This window comes from Pseudophryne corroboree, chromosome 2 (genome assembly GCF_028390025.1).
Source record: "Pseudophryne corroboree isolate aPseCor3 chromosome 2, aPseCor3.hap2, whole genome shotgun sequence".
Classification (NCBI taxonomy): domain Eukaryota; kingdom Metazoa; phylum Chordata; class Amphibia; order Anura; family Myobatrachidae; genus Pseudophryne; species Pseudophryne corroboree.
In genome coordinates, this window is record NC_086445.1 from 1,033,711,822 (window position 1) to 1,033,738,267 (window position 26,446).

At 46.8% G+C, this 26,446-nt stretch overlaps 1 long non-coding RNA gene across 1 annotated transcript in view; it reads right to left on the reverse strand.

The window, feature by feature from the left end:
- The window catches only part of LOC134988412 (uncharacterized), a 66,416-nt gene extending 42,872 nt beyond the window's left edge, over positions 1–23,544 (reverse strand). The window contains exons 1-2 of the long non-coding RNA XR_010193890.1: positions 23,325–23,544; positions 19,791–19,823 (exon numbers count right to left, since the gene is read on the reverse strand). This is a non-coding gene — a long non-coding RNA (uncharacterized LOC134988412). The remainder of the gene's footprint in view (positions 1–19,790; positions 19,824–23,324) is intronic.
- Between the last annotated feature and the right edge of the window lie 2,902 nt (positions 23,545–26,446).

Sequence of the window (26,446 nt, forward strand, 5' to 3'; positions counted from 1 at the left end):
TCTGTAGACTGCCATACATCAGAGAACATGGAATCAGTAGGCTGCCATAGATCAGAGAACATGGAATCAGTAGGCTGCCATACATCAGAGAACATGGAATCAGTAGGCTGCCATACATCAGAGAACATGGAATCAGTAGGCTGCCATACATCAGAGAACATATACATTAGAGAAAATGGTATCTGTAGACTGCCATACATTAGAGAACATGGAATTTGTAGACTGACATATATCATGGGTCCCATACAGCAAAGAATCAGTAGGCTGCCATACATCAGAGAACAGGGAATCAGTAGACTGCCATACATTAGAGAACAGGGAATCTGTAGACTGCTATACATCAGAGAACATGGAATCTGTAGGCTGCCATACATCAGAGAACATGGAATCTGTAGGCTGCTATACATCAGAGAACATGGAATCTGTAGGCTGCCATACATCAGAGAACATGGCATCTGTAGACTGCCATACATCAGAGAACATGGTATCTGTAGACTGCCATACATCAGAGAACATGGTCTCTGTAGACTGCCATACATCATGGGTCCCATACAGCATTTCCCTGTAGACAGAGAACATGGAATCTGTAGACTGCCATACATCAGAAAACATGGAATCTGCAGGCTGCCATACATCATGGGTCCCATACATCATGTCCCTGTAGACAGAGAACAGGGAATCTGTAGGCTGCCATACATCAGAGAACATGGAATCTGTGGGCTGCCATACATCAGAGAACAGGGAATCTGTAGGCTGCTATAAATCAGGGAATCTGTAGACTGCCATACATCATGGGTACCATACAGCATCTCCCTGTAGACAGAGAACAGGGAATCTGTAGGCTGCCATACATCAGAGAACATGGAATCTGTGGGCTGCCATACATCAGAGAACATGGAATCTGTAGGCTGCCATACATCAGAGAACATGGAATCTGTAGGCTGCCATACATTATGTGCCCCATACAGCATTTCCCTGTAGACAGAGAACAGGGAATCTGTAGGCTGCCATACATCAGGGAATCTGTTGACTGCCATACATCATGGGTCCCATACAGCATTTCCCTGTAGACAGAGAACAGGAAATCTGCAGGCTGCCATACATCAGAGAACATGGAATCTGTGGGCTGCCATACATCAGAGAACATGGAATCTGTAGGCTGCCATACATCAGAGAACATGGAATCTGTAGGCTGCCATACATCATGTACCCCATACAGCATTTCCCTGTAGACAGAGAACAGGGAATCTGTAGACTGCCATACATCAGAGAACATGGAATCTGTAGGCTGCCATACATCAGAGAACAGGGAATCTGTAGGCTGCCATACATCAGAGAACAGGGAATCTGTAGGCTGCCATACATCAGAGAACATGGAATCTGTAGGCTGCCATACATCAGAGAACAGGGAATCTGTAGGCTGCCATACATCAGAGAACATGGAATCTGTAGGCTGCCATACATCATGTGCCCCATGCAGCATTTCCCTGTAGACAAAGAACATGGAATCTGTAGACTGCCATACATCAGAGAACATGGAATCTGTAGACTGCCATACATCAGAGAACATGGAATCTGTAGGCTGCCATACATCAGAGAACATGGAATCTGTAGGCTGCCATACATCATGTGCCCCATGCAGCATTTCCCTGTAGACAGAGAACAGGGAATCTGTAGACTGCCATACATCAGAGAACATGGAATCTGTAGGCTGCCATACATCATGTGCCCCATACATCATTTCCCTGTAGACAGAGAACAGGGAATCTGTAGACTGCCATACATCAGAGAACATGGAATCTGTAGACTGCCATACATCAGAGAACATGGAATCTGTAGGCTGTCATACATCATGTGCCCCATACAGAATTTCCCTGTAGACAGAGAATAGGGAATCTGTAGGCTGCCATACATCATGTGCCCCATGCAGCATTTCCCTGTAGACAGAGAACAGGGAATCTGTAGGCTGCCATACATCAGAGAACATGGAATCTGTAGGCTGCCATACATCAGAGAACAGGGAATCTGTAGGCTGCCATACATCAGAGAACAGGGAATCTGTAGGCTGCCATACATCAGAGAACGTGGAATCTGTAGGCTGCCATACATCAGAGAACAGGGAATCTGTAGGCTGCCATACATCAGAGAACATGGAATCTGTAGGCTGCCATACATCATGTGCCCCATGCAGCATTTCCCTGTAGACAGAGAACAGGGAATCTGTAGACTGCCATACATCAGAGAACATGGAATCTGTAGGCTGCCATACATCATGTGCCCCATACATCATTTCCCTGTAGACAGAGAACAGGGAATCTGTAGACTGCCATACATCAGAGAACATGGAATCTGTAGGCTGTCATACATCATGTGCCCCATACAGAATTTCCCTGTAGACAGAGAATAGGGAATCTGTAGGATGCCATACATCAGGGAATCTGTAGGCTGCCATACATCATGTGCCCCATGCAGCATTTCCCTGTAGACAGAGAACAGGGAATCTGTAGGCTGCCATACATCGGAGAACATGGAATCTGTAGGCTGCCATACATCAGAGAACAGGGAATCTGTAGGCTGCCATACATCAGAGAACATGGAATCTGTAGGCTGCCATACATCAGACAACATGGAATCTGTAGACTGCCATACATCAGAGAACAGGGAATCTGTAGGCTGCCATACATCGGAGAACATGGAATCTGTAGGCTGTCATACATCATGTGCCCCATACAGAATTTCCCTGTAGACAGAGAATAGGGAATCTGTAGGCTGCCATACATCAGGGAATCTGTAGGCTGCCATACATCATGTGCCCCATGCAGCATTTCCCTGTAGACAGAGAACAGGGAATCTGTAGGCTGCTATACATCAGAGAACATGGAATCTATAGACTGCCATACATCAGAGAACATGGAATCTGTAGGCTGCCATACATCAGAGCACATGGAATCTATAGACTGCCATACATCAGAGAACATGGAATCAGTAGGCTGCCATAGATCAGAGAACATGGAATCAGTAGGCTGCCATACATCAGAGAACATGGAATCAGTAGGCTGCCATACATCAGAGAACATGGAATCAGTAGGCTGCCATACATCAGAGAACATATACATTAGAGAAAATGGTATCTGTAGACTGCCATACATTAGAGAACATGGAATTTGTAGACTGACATATATCATGGGTCCCATACAGCAAAGAATGAGTAGGCTGCCATACATCAGAGAACAGGGAATCAGTAGACTGCCATACATTAGAGAACAGGGAATCTGTAGACTGCTATACATCAGAGAACATGGAATCTGTAGGCTGCCATACATCAGAGAACATGGAATCTGTAGGCTGCTATACATCAGAGAACATGGAATCTGTAGGCTGCCATACATCAGAGAACATGGCATCTGTAGACTGCCATACATCAGAGAACATGGTATCTGTAGACTGCCATACATCAGAGAACATGGTCTCTGTAGACTGCCATACATCATGGGTCCCATACAGCATTTCCCTGTAGACAGAGAACATGGAATCTGTAGACTGCCATACATCAGAAAACATGGAATCTGCAGGCTGCCATACATCATGGGTCCCATACATCATGTCCCTGTAGACAGAGAACAGGGAATCTGTAGGCTGCCATACATCAGAGAACATGGAATCTGTGGGCTGCCATACATCAGAGAACAGGGAATCTGTAGGCTGCTATAAATCAGGGAATCTGTAGACTGCCATACATCATGGGTACCATACAGCATCTCCCTGTAGACAGAGAACAGGGAATCTGTAGGCTGCCATACATCAGAGAACATGGAATCTGTGGGCTGCCATACATCAGAGAACATGGAATCTGTAGGCTGCCATACATCAGAGAACATGGAATCTGTAGGCTGCCATACATTATGTGCCCCATACAGCATTTCCCTGTAGACAGAGAACAGGGAATCTGTAGGCTGCCATACATCAGGGAATCTGTTGACTGCCATACATCATGGGTCCCTTACAGCATTTCCCTGTAGACAGAGAACAGGAAATCTGCAGGCTGCCATACATCAGAGAACATGGAGTCTGTGGGCTGCCATACATCAGAGAACATGGAATCTGTAGGCTGCCATACATCAGAGAACATGGAATCTGTAGGCTGCCATACATCATGTACCCCATACAGCATTTCCCTGTAAACAGAGAACAGGGAATCTGTAGACTGCCATACATCAGAGAACATGGAATCTGTAGGCTGCCTTAGATCAGAGAACATGGAATCTGTAGGCTGCCATACATCAGAGAACAGGGAATATGTAGGCTGCCATACATCAGAGAACATGGAATCTGTAGGCTGCCATACATCAGAGAACAGGGAATCTGTAGGCTGCCATTCATCAGAGAACATGGAATCTGTAGGCTGCCATACATCATGTGCCCCATGCAGCATTTCCCTGTAGACAGAGAACAGGGAATCTGTAGACTGCCATACATCAGAGAACATGGAATCTGTAGGCTGCCATACATCATGTGCCCCATACATCATTTCCCTGTAGACAGAGAACAGGGAATCTGTAGACTGCCATACATCAGAGAACATGGAATCTGTAGGCTGCCTTAGATCAGAGAACATGGAATCTGTAGGCTGCCATACATCAGAGAACAGGGAATCTGTAGGCTGCCATACATCAGAGAACATGGAATCTGTAGGCTGCCATACATCAGAGAACATGGAATCTGTAGGCTGCCATACATCATGTGCCCCATGCAGCATTTCCCTGTAGACAGAGAACAGGGAATCTGTAGACTGCCATACATCAGAGAACATGGAATCTGTAGGCTGCCATACATCATGTGCCCCATACATCATTTCCCTGTAGACAGAGAACAGGGAATCTGTAGACTGCCATACATCAGAGAACATGGAATCTGTAGACTGCCATACATCAGAGAACATGGAATCTGTAGGCTGTCATACATCATGTGCCCCATACAGAATTTCCCTGTAGACAGAGAATAGGGAATCTGTAGGCTGCCATACATCAGGGAATCTGTAGGCTGCCATACATCATGTGCCCCATGCAGCATTTCCCTGTAGACAGAGAACAGGGAATCTGTAGACTGCCATACATCAGAGAACATGGAATCTGTAGGCTGCCATACATCATGTGCCCCATACATCATTTCCCTGTAGACAGAGAACAGGGAATCTGTAGACTGCCATACATCAGAGAACATGGAATCTGTAGGCTGCCTTAGATCAGAGAACATGGAATCTGTAGGCTGCCATACATCAGAGAACAGGGAATCTGTAGGCTGCCATACATCAGAGAACATGGAATCTGTAGGCTGCCATACATCAGAGAACAGGGAATCTGTAGGCTGCCATACATCAGAGAACATGGAATCTGTAGGCTGCCATACATCATGTGCCCCATGCAGCATTTCCCTGTAGACAGAGAACAGGGAATCTGTAGACTGCCATACATCAGAGAACATGGAATCTGTAGGCTGCCATACATCATGTGTCCCATACATCATTTCCCTGTAGACAGAGAACAGGGAATCTGTAGACTGCCATACATCAGAGAACATGGAATCTGTAGACTGCCATACATCAGAGAACATGGAATCTGTAGGCTGTCATACATCATGTGCCCCATACAGAATTTCCCTGTAGACAGAGAATAGGGAATCTGTAGGCTGCCATACATCAGGGAATCTGTAGGCTGCCATACATCATGTGCCCCATGCAGCATTTCCCTGTAGACAGAGAACAGGGAATCTGTAGGCTGCCATACATCAGAGAACATGGAATCTGTAGGCTGCCATACATCAGAGAACAGGGAATCTGTAGGCTGCCATACATCAGAGAACAGGGAATCTGTAGGCTGCCATACATCAGAGAACATGGAATCTGTAGGCTGCCATACATCAGAGAACAGGGAATCTGTAGGCTGCCATACATCAGAGAACAGGGAATCTGTAGGCTGCCATACATCAGAGAACAGGGAATCTGTAGGCTGCCATACATCAGAGAACATGGAATCTGTAGGCTGCCATACATCATGTGCCCCATGCAGCATTTCCCTGTAGACAGAGAACAGGGAATCTGTAGACTGCCATACATTAGAGAACATGGAATCTGTAGACTGCCATACATCAGAGAACATGGAATCTGTAGGCTGTCATACATCATGTGCACCATACAGAATTTCCCTGTAGACAGAGAATAGGGAATCTGTAGGCTGCCATACATCAGGGAATCTGTAGGCTGCCATACATCATGTGCCCCATGCAGCATTTCCCTGTAGACAGAGAACAGGGAATCTGTAGGCTGCCATACATCAGAGAACATGGAATCTGTAGGCTGCCATACATCAGAGAACAAGGAATCTGTAGACTGCCATACATCAGAGAACATGGAATCTGTAGGCTGCCATACATCAGAGAACAGGGAATCTGTAGGCTGCCATACATCAGACAACATGGAATCTGTAGACTGCCATACATCAGAGAACAGGGAATCTGTAGGCTGCCATACATTGGAGAACATGGAATCTGTAGGCTGTCATACATCATGTGCCCCATACAGAATTTCCCTGTAGACAGAGAATAGGGAATCTGTAGGCTGCCATACATCAGGGAATCTGTAGGCTGCCATACATCATGTGCCCCATGCAGCATTTCCCTGTAGACAGAGAACAGGGAATCTGTAGGCTGCCATACATCAGAGAACATGGAATCTGTAGGCTGCCATACATCAGACAACATGGAATCTGTAGACTGCCATACATCAGAGAACATGGAATCTGTAGGCTGCCATACATCGGAGAACAGGGAATCTGTAGGCTGCCATACATCATGGGTCCCATACAGCATTTCCCTGTAGACAGAGAACAGGGAATTTGTAGGCTGCCATGCATCCCGTTATCGTGTTCTCAGTTAATCATTTTGCTGTGAAGATTATGTAATACGTAAATGCATAGAGTACATGCGGGGGTTGGGGTCCTGCTAAATATATTTTTAGATGTCATTAAGTACTTTGGACACCCACATAAAACAATGAATATAGTTACACACTATGCAATTTTTCTGCAGCCAGATAAAAAAAAAATTTGACCATTTTATTTTCTAAATTCTGTTTCAAGAATACTATTTTTTTCAACTTCCCAGTTCTGCATGATTGCGGCTGGCACGGTCAGCTCTCATCAGAGGGAGACACTCAGGGGGGAGTACGAGGGGCATCTTGTGATTTATGGGGTGATATTTGTGCCAGCATGTCAATCATGTGACTCCCCTACATCTCTGTTAGGTGTTTATGCCAGGTATACAGAGAATTTCATAGTACTTTACTAGAGAGTGTATATAGCGTATACAGTATGTACAGGATAGGTGTTATACCTATTGCACAGTGTATGGTGCTTTTTAGCCATAGACTGCAATCATGCAAAATGGTTTACCCCTAATTTAATCCTTTGCAATGCTTCCTTATTCTACTAATATATCTATATGGTCTTGTAAGAGCCTTATGTTCAGGACAGCCAACAGGGTGGGACTGTGGGACTGGTGTCCCGGACCCTTATAGAGGTGGGGGCCCACCTCTGGCTTCTACGACCATTACTAGGAGAGCTGCACTAGGCTGTGAAATAACAGCGGGCTGATACACAGGGAGAACTTCTTAAAACAAGCTTCCCCTACATATCAGCTCTCTGTGACCCGTTCCTGTAGGTTCGCAATGCTCCACCTATATGTAACGTCACGATGTATGATGTATTGTGGTGCGGAACAATCTTTTTTTTTTTGTCAGTCCCAGGCATACTTACCTACATTTGACTTCTCCTCTCCGGGAGAAGCCCGGAGAGGAGACGCTGCACGTGTCTTCGGGGGCGGGGGCGGACTGTGACATCACTAAGCCCCGCCCCTGCATCGGGAAATGCCGCGATTCGCGAGTCCGTGGGAAGGGGGCGGGGCTAAAGTGATGCAATTTGCGTCATTTTAACCCCTTCTCCACCCGACGGAGGTAATCTCTTCATCCTGCTCGCATCACTAGGGTGCGAGCAGGATGCGGGAGACCTGCCCACTCTTCCGGGGGTGTGGGGGGCTACCCCAAAAAACGGGAGCCCCCCGCAACTTCCGGGAGAGTAGGTAAGTATGGTCCCAGGCCCCACAATTTCTGATGGAAGCCCTGCTAATGTTTCTCTTAGGCCTGATACAAGTAAACCTGTTTATGATGTCTGAATCTTGCAGGTGCTTTGTGGTTTCCTTTCACCGATCAGCTGTCAGTCAGGCCTCTCTGTACATACATCATACTCAGTCTCCATACGTGTCATTTCTCCCTTACCTACACAATGTATACAGTAGGCAGAGACAAAATAAACTTCAAGAGAGGCAGATACCAATTCAGCATCCCAGTGGAATAAAGGGTGGTGAAAAGGAATTCTTCCTAATTATACTATTAACAAATAGGCAACAAATAAAAATGGTTCCTGTTCAAAAAAAATGTTGCAGGCAGAGAGCTCCCTTAAGGACGGCAAAAGTGAGATTTTAATAAAGTAAGGTTTTCTGACTATTCCTGTTTCTAAGTACAGTATGAAGGGCTATTGCGGATAAGCAGGGCCAGATGAGCAATGGCTCCAGGCCACCACATAAGAATAAGCCCCGTACAGCGATCCTGACGACACAAGTTTCTATTTTCTTATCTCTGTTGTTCCGCTAGTAAAATAAATGTTTGCATCACTGAGTGTAACTGCTTTATTTATTTAAATGAAACCCCTTCTACCGTCCCATCGCCCCACTGGAAGGACAATTGCGTCGGCTGCATTGCTCGCTACCTGCGTATGAAATATTATGTGCTAGATGCTGTCACTGTGCTAATAACCGCCTGTGTTCTGACTCTGCAAATCTCCCCGTGCAGCTGATTCCTGGCAGCTTCCCAGACCAGACTAAGCTCTAATTAAAGGCTTAACTCACCTTCATCCTTTTAGTTTCCCATGTGGAAATGTAAACCCAGCCCGTAATTGGTCTCTGAATAGACAAGTCAACACTCCATCAAGTAATAGTATTTACTCCTTTTACAAATGGGGAGCGTCAGCGGAGAAATCAGGTAACTTTCCGCCGCCGGCAGCCGCTACAGATAGCTCTGCTTTTTGGACTAATAAAGAGACAGCACCTGAATATAAAGACAGCTCATCAAATGCTTATACCCAGATACCTGGAGGGATCTTCCCTATCTTCTCCACAGTGACTTTGCCCACACTAAGCTCTCGGCAGCCCGGGAGGAGAGCAATGGACAACTGTGTCCCAGGATTGTATAATCTTAGTCTTACACACCCATTACATTGATCCAAAGTAGAACTGGAGGGGAGACGTACCAAGTCCTGGAGAGAGATAAAGTGGATAGAGAGATAAGTACCAACCATTCAGCTTCTGTAATTTTGTCTAGCACAGCCTGTAAAATGACTGGTTGCTACAGTATGCGCAACTTCTGCACGCTATCTCTCTCCAAAATTTGATAAATCTCCCCCGTTGATTCCAGCTGGTAACTTAAACAGCATGACAGGAAGTCACACATCCAGAGCCGCAATCAGGTGGCAGCAGAGCATAGAGTTGCCAGTGCAGCCGGGGGAGGTTGGCCCGAAGATGTAAACCCTGGGTGCACCATGTACCTATCACATTCCCAATCGCCTGCTGCGAGACTAGCTCAATGCTATGGGGCAGAGCTGATAGGACCCATCAGGCAGCTCTCAGAAAGCTCAATGCTATGGGACAGTGCTGATAGGACCCGTCAGGCAGCTCTCAGAAAGCTCAATGCTATGGGACAGTGCTGATAGGACCCGTCAGGCAGCTCTCAGAAAGCTCAATGCTATGGGACAGTGCTGATAGGACCCGTCAGGCAGCTCTCAGAAAGCTCAATGCTATGGGGCAGAGCTGATAGGACCAGTCAGGCAGCTCTCAGAAAGCTCAATGCTATGGGGCAGAGCTGATAGGACCCATCAGGCAGCTCTCAGAAAGCTCAATGCTATGGGACAGTGCTGATAGGACCCATCAGGCAGCTCTCAGAAAGCTCAATGCTATGGGACAGTGCTGATAGGACCCGTCAGGCAGCTCTCAGAACTCTGAATTGCTCATAGTACAGGACAGTCACTTGAATAAGTATTTTGATGTCACTAGGGCACCAGGAAATCATTACTGGGCACAGTCATAAAGATGTAGACATTCCTGGTGGGTTCTCCAAATGACAGTGCGGCATAGGAGAGCGGTCAGTGGTTTGCTATAGATTAGGCCTCAGAATTGATATCTGCTATGCACTAGCCCCCAGAGATTAGATATCTGATACACATTACACCCAACTCAGAGATTAAAGGACTGTTGTACACTAGCCACCAGATATTATAATTCTGCTGTGCTGTAGAATAATTCCGTTGTACTGTAGACTAGATACCAGAGATCTGTAATAGGCTCACCCCCAGATAGTAGAGGGGAGGTATCTTGTACTGTACACTAGCCGCCAAAGATCAGAGTTCTGTTTCTATTCTAGCCAATACTTATACACTTGTCACCAGATTGGTCTGTTTCACATATGTTTGATACATATCTCTCCTAAATCTCCTCCTACTTGTCCATTGACTCCCTCTTTGTCTCTACAACTACTGTAACTCCAACCCTAGCCCATCAGTATTCCCCAAGGCTCTGTCCTCCTCTTCTTTCTCTTTATCTCTTCGGTTGTGAGTTTATCAGCTCATTCGGCGTCCAATACCACCAGTATGCTAACCATGCACAAATTTACCTTTCTTCTCACTCTAGTCCTCTCCCCCACGTTGCATGCTATCTGTCCACCTGGATGTCCAGGCATTTCCTTTAACTTAACATGGCTCAGGGCCGGTTCTAGCCCTTGCGGCGCCCCGAGCGGAAATAGGGGCCTGGCTTCATAAAGGGGCGTGGTCAGTTATGCCCCCTGTAGAGTTGTGCTCCGTTTGTGCCCCCAGAAGAGTTGCGCCGCTTACAAAAAAATAAATAAAATAAATTAATCAATACTCACCATCCCCGCTCCTGATTCCCGACTGCTGCTGACTCTGTCTCCAGCCGCCAGCGCTGCTCCTCCTTGGATCTATGGGAGATACGTCATGATGTCTCTCCCATAGCACAGCATAGACACTAGAGGTCAATTATGACCCCTAGCGTCTATGTGCCGGTCCCACAATGCTGTGCGGTGCCCGATGACGTCATCGCGCACCACACAGCAGTGACAGCACCGCACAGCACCGGGGGGCACCACCAGTAGCAGATCTTGCCATGGTGGCGGCGCCCTCCGGAAGGCGGCGCCCCGGGCAAAAATCATGTGTGCCCGTAGCAAGATCCGCTACTGCATGGCTAAAATATAATTCATCGTCTTTTCCCCAGCAAAGGTCCCCTCTCATGTGTCCTCCAAGTCTGTTGTCTAAGAGTCATCTTGAGTCCCCCCATCGTTCTCCCCACATTCAGCTCTTATCGCAATTCTCTGCTGCTTCCACCTCTATAAATCTCCAAAATAAGCCATTTATCACTTAAATCCTCATCATCCTCTCTACTTGTATTACTGTGTATTATTGTGCATTACTCCCATCTGGCCATCCAAAGCAACCAATCAGAGTCTACTTAACACTTATCTAGCTGTTTCTAGAAGATAATAGATACAATCTCATTGGTTGCTATGGGCAACATCACCAGGTCTAAAAATCTCCTACCTTAGTAAATTTACCACTACATCTCCAGTCTTATCTCAACTCACACACCCTCCAAGACACTTTGATGCCTCATCTCCTACTCCCTGATCATCTTCTCCTACTCTTGCCTTCAAGCTTTCTATTGGGCCACTGCCAACCTTTGGACTGTCCTCCCACTCTTGGGCGATCACAGCTTCATAGCCCCTTTCCTTCACCATGCAATGAACAGAGAGTTCTGTGGTAATGCCACTTGTCAAGAATTGAATCATTGTGCCACCCATGCCGCCTAAATCACTAAGCAGAGAGCATAATCCAAGAGGGTAACCTGCTGCTCCAGAAGTCTATGGGGATCTTCCAAATTTTGGGAACCTTCTGAACGTTTCAGTAGGTAAATCATACTTGCCTACCTGACCCTCTCCATGAGGGAGAAAATGCTCTGTTCCTGGACTTTCCTGGTAATGTATGATTGCCATCACCTGTGGTGAAACACCTTTCTTATCAATTAACTAGCTAACCACAGGTGATGTCAATCATACATTACCAGGAAAGTCCAGGAACAGAGAATTTTCTCCCTCATGGAGAGGGTCAGGTAGGCAAGTATGAGGTAAATATGCCCTGTAGGAGAAAGTGCCACCTCCACCTCCTGCCAGTGAATTACCCAGTGGGCGCCCAATGCAAGGTGTGGGGTGCGCTAGCTAGGTTGTGCCCAGGGCTAACGTCGATCCAAAGGGAATGTTAATTATGAGCAAATGGATCCCACCCAGACACAAAGCTAATTTTTGCACAATTCTTGACTCTATAGATGTCCAAAATCATGCAGAGAACCAGGTTGTACGACATAGAATAATTTTTGTTTTATAATGATATGTGATAGGTTAAAGTTCAGTACATATAGTATTTAAAGCAATCTGTATTTTTAAAATGCTACTTAAGAGTGCCGAAAGCCTAGGTTACAATGCGGAGATGTATCAAATGTGTCTGATGCTCATTAGAATAATGTGGCAATGTTTCATTTACAGAATCAGTATAAAATGCTACATCTGTTGATAAGAAAGGGCTCTGTGTACAGTATATCCAGCCTGGCTGCAAAGAGTTACCGGTACCGTCCGCAGAATCCTTCTTTGTCCAATCTCAGGAGAGAAAGCAATCCTAATTATCCTCATCCTGAATGTTTCACTGCTCAGCTACTGGGAAGAGAGCAGCAATTCTCAGGAGAGCCTGAATAGCTCCACCACTGAACTTCTTCAAGTACTTGAGCGATTGTTGCATTCTGTTGCAATGCTTGTTTTTTCCCCCTGATCTCTCCCATTAGCCTCAGATCCGTCTCTCTCTCGCATTTGTTTCCTCTTTCGAAAAATATCTGGTCTCTGTGGTCTGGCAGTCAGCATCTCAGCTCTTGGCCGCGAAGGTCAAACTGACCACAGGGTCCAGCGTCTTAGCTACAGCTCCAATTAAACGACTGTCTGGGGTGGGGGGTGACCTTGTTGCTTGTATAATTATTTAAAAGCATAGTTCTCATATTGTTATTAAAGTTAACTAAAGTTTAAGGGCGCCTCGCCAAACTTTCTACACGTTTCCCGCAAAATCGAATTTTTCAGTGCATAGGAATAAGGAATTTGATGCAACTTGTTGGCAGAATGTCCAGGATACTCTCAAAATCCAGCAGCACATGATCTCCCAAGAGGGTCTGTCTGGAAGTCTTCATGAAACCAGGCTGAAGAAGCTGCATGCTGGCATGCGGCGGCCATTTTCTTGTAGCACATCTCCTGGTTCATTAAGTGTATTTGCCAGCAGGAGTTGGGCTACAAGAAAATGGCTGCCACTGTCCAGCGTACAGAGTAGCCACTAATTACGAGAGAGAGTGTGTTGTTTCATCATATAATTTATTCAAAGTTTGCGCTTTGGGAATATTTCACTTTAGATTTGCGGCCAGAACGAACCCTTGAAAGATCATCAGTTGGAAAACTTTGTATTGGAACAATTTTTGGAAAAGTGACCATTAGAATTGTCAGGAGCCGCTTTAGACACACAGCACAGAGTATGTCTACTGCATAACGTTCATCTATCATAAACATCTGTGGTGCATTGATACATCCATTTTATTCATTACACAGTACATGAACCAATCATTATATGGCAAATACTATTAACGTAAAATGGTCCACTCGTTGAAATTAAATATCTATAATGCAATATACAGTATATTTTTTATCCATGTTAATGATTTCAAACTACGAGGAGATGAATTAAGATACACAAGAGACATAAGTTATGGCAACGAGCCCTCGTAGACCTAACTATACTGTAGTTCTGATTCATGTCTGTAAATAAAGGAAAAAAGCAAGCAACTGGGCAAAACCTTATTGCACTGCAGGTGAGGCAGATGTAACATGTGCAGAGAGAGTTAGATTTGGGTGGGGTGTGTTCAAACTGAAATCTAAATTGCAGTGTAAAAATAAAGCTGTCTAACATTTGTGGGCTGCATGCAAAAGCAGCCGGTATTTACCCTGCACAGAAACAATATAGATGTATTTGCTCCCCTTGGATTGCAGCATGGTTTGTTCCAAACACAAAGTATGCTTGCTTTTTTTGCTTTATTTATACCCCTTTCACACCGCACAAATAACCCGGTATCGACAGGGGTCAGCGTGCGGTGTGAAAGCGTTATAGCTGAAATCTCGCGTTGCCTGACCCAGCAATTCAAACCGGGAATAAAGCAGTGTTATTCCTGAGTTGAATACCGGGTCAATGGCAGCTTAAACGGGCTCCCGGGTCGATGCGACCCGGGACCCATTCACTACAACAGGGAGGGGCGGCACGGAGATGTTCTCATCTCCCAGCGCTGCCTCCGCCGCCAGCGCCGCCCCCCGCTACTATGGCAACTCGCCTGGCATATTGCCGGGTCGGGGAAACCAGCAGCAGCGCCCAATGCCGGATCCCACCCGGAAAGGACCCGTTTCCAATTCCCGGGTGGGATCCGGCATTGGCGGTGTGAAAGGAGTATTACAAACGTGAATAAGGCCCAATATACGGTCTAAATAAAAATGTAATGTTACCAAAATGATTTGCCAAAAAACCCAGTAACATTCTTTACCATCAATGCCATGTGAAGGTATACTTTGGGAAAACCAAATAACCAGGACTCCACCCCTCTCTGCCATCACATGGCATTTATTCAGTCTATCGCCAACACATGCAGTCAGGAGGCACACCGCGGCGGCAGCTGCGCGGCAGTACAGGAGCGCCAGCCCTGTCCTGTAAATTTAATGGCCTCCACACTGTAAGTCTCCGGCAGCATAAATTTGTGGTGCGCTGCGTGCTTTATATCGCTCTTTCAGGAGAACGAGCTAACCGTTTAACCGCTGCGCCGTTATTTTCAGCTGCTCGGCATGTCTGCTCGAGTTATATTTCAGCCTCATGGACTCTCTTTCCCAATCATCTGTCGCCTGATTGAGATTCTGTGCCCAAAACATATTTATCTCCCTGTTTTCCCCAAACTAAGCAAATTCGCTCTTCTCTCCAGAGCCGCGGCTTAAAACAAACACACAATTAAATGCACACTTTTTCCCTGCGCCTGGGAAGGCGGGAGAGGTGAGCTGAGCTATTAATTAGAGACTCGCAGGAAAGGGATTTTGATCTCGGCCCCGAGTTCTTGCGTAATCCTCTCTTTTACAGACAACATAACAATGTTATATCTCCTTGTTCTGTGTAGGGATGGATTAAATATATGAATATGTGGGTGCAGGGTGTAATACTCGTACACAAGGCCTCGTCTGTTCTGTCTTTCCTGACTTTATGCAGCTTAACAACACTCTTATTACAAGTCCGTCGTTATCATTTTAGTGGTTTTTTTTTATATTATTCGAATGGAGGTTTTACAGGGGTATCCAGTGGCTGGCGATGTCCACACATTACCGTCGGAACGCTGCCAGGACGGGAGGCAATGCCAGTAATCTGCAATTACCAACATCGACACTTTTCCCTTGGACCCTATGCAGGAGATTTGGTGATGTCGGAGTAACATACACTACCAGACTGTGCGCAGTCGGACATCACCTGCATTTTAATACCACTTCTAGGCTGTTTTCCCCTTATGCAACTTTTACTTTTTACAATTCTTAGGGGCGGGATTTAGCAAATCTTGGAGAGAGATAAATTGAGAGAGATAAAGTACCAACCAATCAGCACCTAACTGCCAGCTTTTGGAAAATGACCGCTAGGAGCTGAGTGGCTGGTACAGTACTTAATCTCCTTCCAAGCTTTGATAAATTCCCCCCATTATTTTTCTCTTGCCGGCTGCAGTAGGTAGACATGTATTTATAGCATCAGACGAATGTTATTTATATATTACATGACCGACACCAGTATCATGATATTGAAGAACCTGACGCCGGAGGGGGTAAGTATTTGTACCCCCTCCCCTAACCCTACAGGGGTGGTAGCTATTGCTAACACCCCCCTCCCCTCCGGTGCCTAACCCTAACCTCCCATAGTGCCTAAACTCCCCTGGACCCTAACAGTTGCCCCGATACTTACCTTTGGGATGTTGGCTGTCGGTGTTCCGGCACCGGTCTCCCAAGTCACATGACCACCAGCTTCCTGTCCATCAGGATGGTAGACTAATTCCGTAGCAGGGTAGTGTCATATGCCAGGGTAATTGAAAGAAACAATTCTGCCTGATGATGTAAATACATTCTTAGAAAGCATAGAAGGAAGGTAGTTAGTAATACATGTTGCTTCATGGCATGTACACACTTATAAATGAAAGTAATGTGAAGGTGACTTTATTCTTCTATACCCGCCGCCCCACTGTACGTGTGATACAACTAGGTGATACAAGAGGTCGCTCACAGAATGTTGTGACTGGGCCATCAAATGTCTAGTTCTGTCCACAAGTGCAACGTTGATATACAGATGGAGCCTGGCTCATCTAGCCTTCTCTGCTGCACCTAGGTGCACCATGTCTTATTAGCATAAACCCTTCATCTATTGTTCTCAGCTGCAATACAATACAGAGAGAACAATACAGCAGGGGATTAAGTCATTACAGCAGAGGATTAAGTCCGACTGCCCTGGCTCAATTAATCTTATTAAAGGGATAGATGAGCAGGGCTCCATCTGTACATTGATATATTTGCTTTACCTCATGTTCCCCAAATGCCCCCTATTGTCCTGGCACCCTATAGGCATGCATCTGATGTGTAAAGACACATGCTTTATAAATAGGGAATCTACAGTAATAATACGTTGTATCCCAGTACAGATATTACTGTGGTCCAGAACATGTAAATAGGGGGCTGGGTGTATGTGGCATCATATACCGGGCACGGCCGCGCTGTCATGCAATGCTTACGGCATGCACCTAATTTAGACTATTGTTTGTCTTGTAATAATAGTGGAAACATAATTATCATAAGTGCATATGTAGAGCAGCCCCTTATACTGACACATGTAATTAGCATATCTTGTAATACGTTAATAATTCCCTTTGAAGTTAAGTGAGAGTTCTCTTCAAAGGCTGGGAGCACAGTCAGCCCTGGATGCCTTCTCCAATAAAAAGACGTATTGTAGCGTAAAAGTGACGGCACATTATGCACTGACAACATCTACTGTGTATACCAGGGGTGGCCAAACAGTCGATCGCGATCGACTGGTCGATCGCGGACATGCGACCAGTCGATCGCGATCCTCCGCCCAGTCACCCGAAGCCGCGCCTCTCCTGCCTGCCGCCCTGCCCCTCTGTCTGCTCTCCGGCAGTGACGGCGGCGTGTATGGCTCAAATCAGGTGCCGGTTCGTTAGCCAATGAGAGCTCGCGGACCGGCGCCTGATTTGAGACATACACGCTGCCGTCACCGCTGGAGATCAGACTGAAAAGCAGGGCGGCAGGCAGGAGAAGCACGCGCTGCGCTCACCACACAGCAATGGTGAGCTCTACTATGGGGGCATATCTGGCATTGTGGGCACATGGCTCAGTGGGGGCATATCTGGCAATGTGGGTCATATGTGGCACTGTGAGGGCATATCTGGCTCTGCGGGCACATGGCACTGTGGGGCATATCTGGCACTGTGGGGGCACATCTGGCACTGTGGGCACATGGCACTGTGGGGGCATATCTGTATCTGGCACTGTGGGGTCATATCTGGCACTGTGGGGGCATATCTAGCACTGTGGGCACATGGCACTGTGGGGGCATATCTGGCACTGTGGGCACATGGCACTGTGGGGGCATATCTGTAATCTGGCACTGTGGGGTCATATCTGGCACTGTGGGGTCATATCTGGCACTGTGGGGTCATATCTGGCACTGTGGGCACATGGCACTGTGGGGGCATATGTGTTTGAGGTTTTTACCTGTGGGGGCCAATGTGTTATTTCGTGTGAGGCAGTCATTACACTCTGTGCAGCAAAGCTACGTCCCTTTTTTTGTTATACCACGCCCACTTTTTCTTATACCGCACCCACTTTTTTGTTATGCCACACCCATTTTTTTGCACGCGCGCCTACAGCGTGTGCTATTATTCCTCCTGGGTAGATCACAAAAGCTTTTTAGCTTTCAAAGTAGATCGCCGACTCCAAAATTCTGCCCACCCCTGGTGTATACTGTATATACATAATTAGTGCTTGCACCTGTAGGAGGTTGATATTAGCTGGGCCAGGACTTTGCTCAGGGTCTCACTACCTGGGGAAACAGGCAGCAAGCCTGTGATGATACACCGTGATTTACTGACTGTAAGTAGTGTGCTTATGCCTGTGTTCGTGGAAGGGGCATTCGGTCCTACCACCATGAGAGAGGGAATTGATTGCAGTATGCTTAGTTAGTGCTCAGATGGGCTAAGGTTTATTTTTATGTTTTAGTTCTGCACAATAAAACTAGCTACGGCTAGATTGCATGAAAACCCAGGACTGGTGTGCTGCTTTCCTGGCTGCTGTGTGTTTGGAGTTGCCCATCTACCCCAGGAGAGTGTGCCCCTACTCTGATCTCCTCACAATATATATATATATATATATCCCCTCTTGCCTGTGATGTTATTACATCACACCCAGGGGCAAGGTCACTGACACTACCGCCGGCTCTGTCAATACCTGCTGCTGTATTGCATGTCCCACAATGGGGGTAAATTTACTAAGGTGGGAGATTTTTAGAACTGGTGATGTTGCCCATGGCAACCAATCAGATTCTACTTACCATTTATCTAGCTGCTTCTAGCAGATAATAGATATAATCTGATTGGTTGCTATGGGCAACATCACCAGTTCTAAAAATCTCCCAACTTAGTAGATTTACCCCATGGTGTCTGCTAGTGTGTGGAAAGGAGATCCTGTAGGTCTAGGTCAGGCAGCCAGTGAGTGCTGTAAGGGAATGGGGCGGGGACTCTCTGCAGCCCTTTACTGAGTCTGCCCTAGCTACTCGGCCATAGCGCCTTATAGTGTGTGTGTGTGTGTGTGTGTGTGTGTGTGTGTGTGTGTGTGTGTGTGTGTGTGTGTGTGTGTGTGTGTGTGTGTGTGTGTTTGATAAAACAGGAAGCATTGGATATTGGCCCTCATTCCGAGTTGATCGCTCGCTAGCTGCTTTTAGCAGCATTGCACACGCTAGGCCGCCTCCCTCTGGGAGTGTATTTTAGCTTAGCAGAAGTGCGAACGAAAGATTAGCAGAACTGCTCGGAAAAATTTTCATGCCGTTTCTGAGTAGCTCAAAACCTACTCCTACCTTGTGATCACCTCAGTCTGTTTAGTTCCTGGTTTGACGTCACAAACACGCCCTGCGTTCGGGCAGCCACTACCCCGTTTCTCCAGCCACTCCTGCGTTTTTACCTGGCACGCCTGCGTTTTTTAGCACGCTCCCTGAAAACGGCTAGTTTCCGCCCAGAAACACCCACTTCCTGTCAATCACAATACGATCCCTCCAGCGATGAAAAAACGTTGGTCAGCCTTGTGTAAATCTACTAAGTTTTGTGTGAAAGTACTTAGTGCATGCGCAATGCGTACCATGCGCATGCGCATTTTCCACCTAATCGCTGCGTTGCGAAAAACGGCAACGAGCGAACAACTCGGAATGACCACCATTAAACTTATAATTTATAATGTTCTACTTTTCCCTCACCTGCTGCTCCCGCATCTGCTCTATGTTCGGCATCTGTAGAAGAGTAACAGTACGATCGTATTATTATTTATTGTTACGCTAGTTTTCCTTTGTGCCGCACAGTTAAGCTCACAGTTTCCCATTAAGACGGACAACATTTTCTATGAGAAAAGAAATGTAAAGAATCAGAGCCCCATAAATCAGACAAACATCATGTGGAATCAAATTAGTCCTCCGGTCTCCTTTGTGATTCGCAGAAATGACTTTTTTTATTTACTTATTTTTATGTGGCTTCCGTCAAAATAGTAAAAAAAAAAAAAAGATTTTTTTAAAATCTATCATAGGCTTGGATGAAAAGCACAGAAAAGCTCTGCTCTGTGTATGTATGCCTCATAATGAGGAAACTTTTTTTTCTTTGCTGGTCTCAAAAAGTTTCCCGAGATATTATGCCAAATACAGCATGAAACGTCAGGTCAGCTGAGACCGACACATGCGTGTGCTGCAGGGGGAATGGAGGTTGTATGATCAGGAACATAGCAAGTAAGTAAGCATTCGCATTGTAGCAAGTAAGCATTCGCCAACTACCTTTGTGCTGGGGTAGAGGGCAGTCTTGCCTTGGGGTGTAACGGATGCAGGGATCAAACTTATTCCTTCGCCTGTTAATGTAAAAGCTTCTCATTTGGAATTCATTTAGGTGGCGACTACTGACAACGTTTTCTGGTGGACCTGATTGACAGCCATCATTAAAAGGTCCCTGTACCAGGAATGTCATCTCCCCATTGGTCCCCTGTTTGTAAACCCAAGAACAACCTCTACCATGACCACTGGAAGGGAGTGATACTTTTTGACCCTTTAAGTGAGATCAGCGTCCCTGTCTGATTGATCGCAGGGGTCCTGTCTGGCACGGATGCTTCATCCACTTGCAAATGATCGCCAGTGTGTCCCCAGACATTTTTAGATGATAATTTAACAATAAAATTGATGGCCTCATAGAAACTATTGTTGCTCGGAAGCAGATTTAATGCAAAAAGTCTTTGAAAATAACCATAAATGACACGGTTATTTATAATCTGCAGCAGAGCAGTAAATAAACACGGAGCCATGTGTTATGAGCACAAATGAAATTTCATGTCCTTCTAAGTCATTTTTCATGCAAACACTTCTCTACGAGCGAGATTTGGTATTGGTTCGTTGTGCTTGTGGTTCCTCAGAGATGCAATATATGGGAGAAGGGGGCATATATTTGTGTATGTAAAAGTGTCGTTAACCGTTCGCCGTATCCATGACACCCCCGCAGAACATCCTCATTCCTGATCTCGGAATTTCATGCATCCTGCGTTCTTCTGCACAAGGTTTATGACGGCCTACAAATGTTCATGTTAGAAGAGTAGAAACAGCAGTACCAAGGTCATCCTGCCACCAAATTAGCAGCCCCCTCCCCACCCCATTCATTTTAATTTTTAAAATGTTTCCAAAAATATTGCATATGCTTTTTTGCTTCATTTATGTCTTAAACGGATCATGCCGCAGTACACTTATAATATTTTTGCATTTATAAACATTTTTTAATATATCACATTTAAAGCATAGGGTCAGGCCTCTGAGGACATGTAAAAACCGAGTTCTGTTCTATCAATGCTCTTTTTTCACACACACCCCCCCCATCATATGCTCCTCCTCCATGTTAATAGAGGAGTGTGATACTGAGCAGACTCCAGTCTTCCTTTTCTCCAGGGAGGCTTCATGCCCTATGCCAAGATGGCTGCCAAGATATCTACTTAGCATGTGCAGGCAGAGCTGGATTAAGGCTCTGGGAGGCCAGGGGCACAAAAGAGCAGGGGGCCCCCATGGACTAAAATAAAAGCATATATATATATATATATATATATATATATATACATACATATACATACATGCAGAGGTGCGGCACTGTAGCCTGATGAAAATCTTTTAACAAGATTGAAACGTTGTAGACTTGGTTGTTGCTTGTCTCATCTTTGGTTTTGAGCCCAGAGTGCCGCACCTCTGCCTGCATACATTTACCTCATGTTGTGTAGGCACCGGGTCAAGGTAACATTATTACAGGAGTGCTGGACATACTGCAATATATATATATATATATATATATATATATATATATATATATAAAATCAGGCTTGTTCCGGCACTCTGCCCTCTGCTATAAATTATCTTGTTCTGGTGCGCTCTAGTTTGAAGTGTCACTTCATAGATATATATATAGCAATGCAGGCGGCACTCAGAAACCTGTAGCAATTATAAATGCTGCGTTTCCTGACGAAGGGGACTCGATCCGGGAAGCGTTGAAATAACATTTCAGTTTTTTTCACTAAATGCTACTAGTCTCTGAGTGCCACCTGCATTGCTATATATCTCACTGGGCGCCACACACACAGAGGTGCAGGGGGTGCAAAGTGTATCAAACGTAGGGGAATGGGGGCACAGGGTATCACGAACACAGGGACAGGGGACACACAATGCACCACACATGGGGGAGCACAGAATGTTATACACACAGGAGTAGGGGGGCACAGGGTGACACACACACAGGTAGCGGGCACAGACGGCCACACAACGTGAGGGGGGAGGGTAGATGGTGCTACACACACGTAAGACAGGAGGTAGAGGGGCCACACACAGGGGGTTAGGGGGGGGGCAGGAGGGCACAAGGTGTCATACACACACAGGGGGCCACACACCAGGCTGAGGGGGGGGGGGGTAGAGGGTGCCACACACACAAAAGACACGGGGTAGAGGGACCACACACAGGGGATGGGGGGGGCAGGAGGGCACAAGGTGTCATACACACACAGGGGGCCACACACCAGGATGAGGGGGGGTAGAGGGTGCCACACACACAAAAGACACGGGGTAGAGGGACCACACACAGGGGATGGGGGGGGGGGGGCAGGAGGGCACAAGGGTCATACACACACACACACGGGGGCACACACCAGGCTGAGGGGGGTAGAGGGTGCCACACACACACACACACACACACACACACACACACGGCAGGGGGGTACATGGGGCCACACACAGGTGGGTGAGGGGTAGGAGGCCACAGGGCTCTCTGGTCAGTCACAGCTAGTGAGGGCAGGCCCGCGGACCCCGACACAGGCTGAGTCGAGGACACTTCTGGAACGGTGTCCGGTAACTACTTCACCCCCACCACAGGGCAGCTGCTGGAGGAGCAGGATTTGTAGGTGGGGGGTTCCACACACAGACACGTATATATCATATCTACACACATACACACACATGTAGTTGCAAGCGTGGGATGGTACTCAAAGGACTGCCACAGAAATTCAATAAATCACACCAAGTATATATATGTATATATATATATATATGTATATACATAAATATCTATATATATATAAGGCACATATATGATACATTTGTGTATATATACAATATATATAAGGTACATACTGTATATGTAAACCCCTGACCCCTTGCATAAAAAAATAATAAAAAATTATATATATAGCCAGGCAGCAAATAGAATACTCTGCAAGCCACAGCTGGCCGTACCTGGGGACTTCCTGTAGTGTGCACTGCCCCTGATTGTGCCGCACAATGTTTGCTGCTTGCTTCGGGCGGGGGAAGAGGAGAAGGAGAGAGCCGAGAGACTAAACAGGATGTGCAGCAGCACCTATCCAGCCATCTCCAATCTAAAGCACCGAGAGCTCTGACAGTCATCAGAGCTCTCTGACTGAATGATCGAGTAGCTGCCGCGCATGTGCGGCAGCTCCGGACCTGGCCGCTCCAGTCAGTGTAGAGACGGAGACAGAACTGTCTCCGTCTCATAAAAACATTTAGACCGTCAGGTGCTTCGAGGCAGGGTGGCGGGGCCACTGAAGCCGGGCATCTCAGATCTCCAGCGGGGGTGCGGGGAATGCTCCGGTGCGCGGGGAGAGGAGGAGGAAAATGCACAATGCAGTGAGTGTAGTGTGACATGGTACAGGAGGAGCGGCGGCCCCTGAAGACAGTCCGGGGCCATGGCAGCCGCAACCCTGCACCGTCACACAGACTGCATACTTTCGCCCCGCAGTAGCAGCCGGAGTGAGCACTGTCCACACACCCTGTGGTGTACGGCAGGGACGGGGGGCCCCTTGGAGAGGGGGGCCCAGGGTAATGTACCCCCTGGGCCCCCCCCTTAATCCGGCTCTGTGTGCAGGCATCTTGCCTGTGTATAGTGACATTGCAGAAGACAGAGGTCTCCTGATTAGCTCCCATGAGAGACCTGGTTAATACCTGCTATAAATCTGTTCCATCATCCCCAAACCACTACTGGCTGGTAAGCTATATGAAACCAGTGTACATGTAACAGTGAGTACGGCTGTGTACATATAACAAGGGTACAGCGGTGTACATGTAACAGTGAGTAGGGCTGTGTACATGTAACAGTGAGTACGGCTGTGTACATATAACAAGGGTACAGCGGTGTACATGTAACAGTGAGTAGGGCTGTGTACATGTAACAGTGAGTACAGCTGTGTACATGTAACAGTAAGTATGGCTGTGTACATGTAACAGTGAGTACGGCTGTGTACATGTAACCAGGGTACAGCGGTGTACATGTAACAGTGAGTACGGCTATGTACATGTAACAGTGAGTACGGCTGTGTACATGTAACAGTGAGTACGGCTGTGTACATGTAACAAGGGTACAGCTGCGTATATGTAACAGTGAGTACGGCTGTGTACATGTAACAGTGAGTACAGCTGTGTACATGTCACTGAGCTAGGTTGGGGGTGTTGTGAACTCGGGGGTTCTCCCGATGGTAGGGGAGAGGAACCACAGTTGGGTCGGAACAGGGATGGCTTGATATAGGTCTTCCTCATACAGGACTCTGACAGTAAAGCTTGGTGAAAATATTAAAGAACTTTATTGCAGGAAGGGAGCAACACAATGTCACATAGCAGAGAAGGAACGTATGGGGGGAATGTCCAGGCCTATAAGAGGACTTGTAAGCAATGGTAAAGATTCCAGGAAAAAAGTACTTGTGAGAGTTGGTACAAGATAATAGTGACTGAAGAACTTGTGAGTGGTGTTTTTAAAGATACTGATGATTTGAAGAACTGGTGAACGGTGGTTGAAGACTCTGATGATTTGAAACACTTGAGAGCGATGGTTAAAGACACTGATGATTTGTATGACTTGAGAGCGGTGATTAAAGACACTAATGGTTTATAGAACTTGAGAACGGTGGTTAAAGACACTGGTAACTTGCAAAACTTGGGAGCGATAGTTAAAGACACTGATGACTTGTAGAATTTGAGAGCGGTGTTTAAAGACACTGATGACTTGTAGAACTTGAGAGCGGCGTTTAGCCCGCAGCCCACGCTGACTCCAAGAAGCACTGGTGACTGGATTGCAGAGGAACACACCAGCCGCTGTATACACTGGAACTGTGCAGCAACTGGCACCTGGAAGTGCCGGAGACACTGCAGAGAGATTCGCCGGGAACAAGAGCACTGGCATCCACTTCAGGGGAAAAGACGATACTCAGGCGCCGAGGCTCTGCCCGGCGTCTGCCTTTGAATCTCCTGCCTCCGCTGGATTGGCGGAACAGTCTGATGACATCACCTGCTCCCCGCCCACGTGATGCCGGGTGTCATGGCGGCGCCCCTGCCCCGGGGAACAGCCGGGAGCCGCGCCAGCCAGACGCTGGAGCCCGTGGACCATCGAAGGCGGAGGCCGCAACACAGACCAGCAGGCACGCAGGGGTAAGCGTGGTGAACGCCGCCTATGGCGTGTGACAGTACCCCCTCCTCCAGGAGTGGCCCCCGGACACTTTACAGGTTTTGTTGGATGTCTGGAATGGAAAATCCGCACCAGTCGGGGAGCCATAACTTCAGTAGCCTTGACCCAGCTCTTCTCCTCGGGGCCAAAACCTTTCCACTCCACCAAATACTGTAGATTCTTGTGAAGATAACGAGAGTCAAGAAAAGCTTTGATTTCAAAGTCAGTTCCAGCTTCAGACTCAGCAGAGGTTGGCCTCGGGGACTTTAAATGGAACCGGTTTAAAATAAGGGGGCGAAGGAGAGAGACATGAAAGGAGTTTGGTATCTGGAGGTGGGAAGGCAATCCCAATTTGCAGACAACCGGGTTCAAGACTTGTAACACGGGTAAGGACCAATAAACTTTGGGGCGAACTTCATAGTGGGCACCCTTAACCGGAGGTTGCGGGTGGAGAGCCATACCCTGTCACCAACCTTGTATTGGGGAGCTGCTCGTCGCTTCCTATCCGCAAAGAACTTATAGCGGCCGGAGACTCTCTTGAGATTAGCATGAACTCGACTCCAAATTTGGCTGAAGTGCCGAAGAGTAGAGGCTGCAGCAGGAACATCCTCCGGAGAACAAATGGGTAATTCAGGAACTTGAGGATGGAACCCATAATTAATGAAAAATGGGGACTCACCAGTCGAAGAGTGGTACAGAAGTTTATGGGCAAACTCGGTCCATGGCAACAGTTCCACCCAATCATCTTGCGAGGGAGAGAGATAAACACGGAGAAGAAGTCTCTAAATCTTGATTGACACGTTCAGTTTGCCCATTGGTTTGTGGATGGTAAGCGGATGAAAACTTGAGTTTTATTTGTAAGGCCGTACAGAGAGCTCTCCAGAATCTTGCAGTGAATTGTACCCCC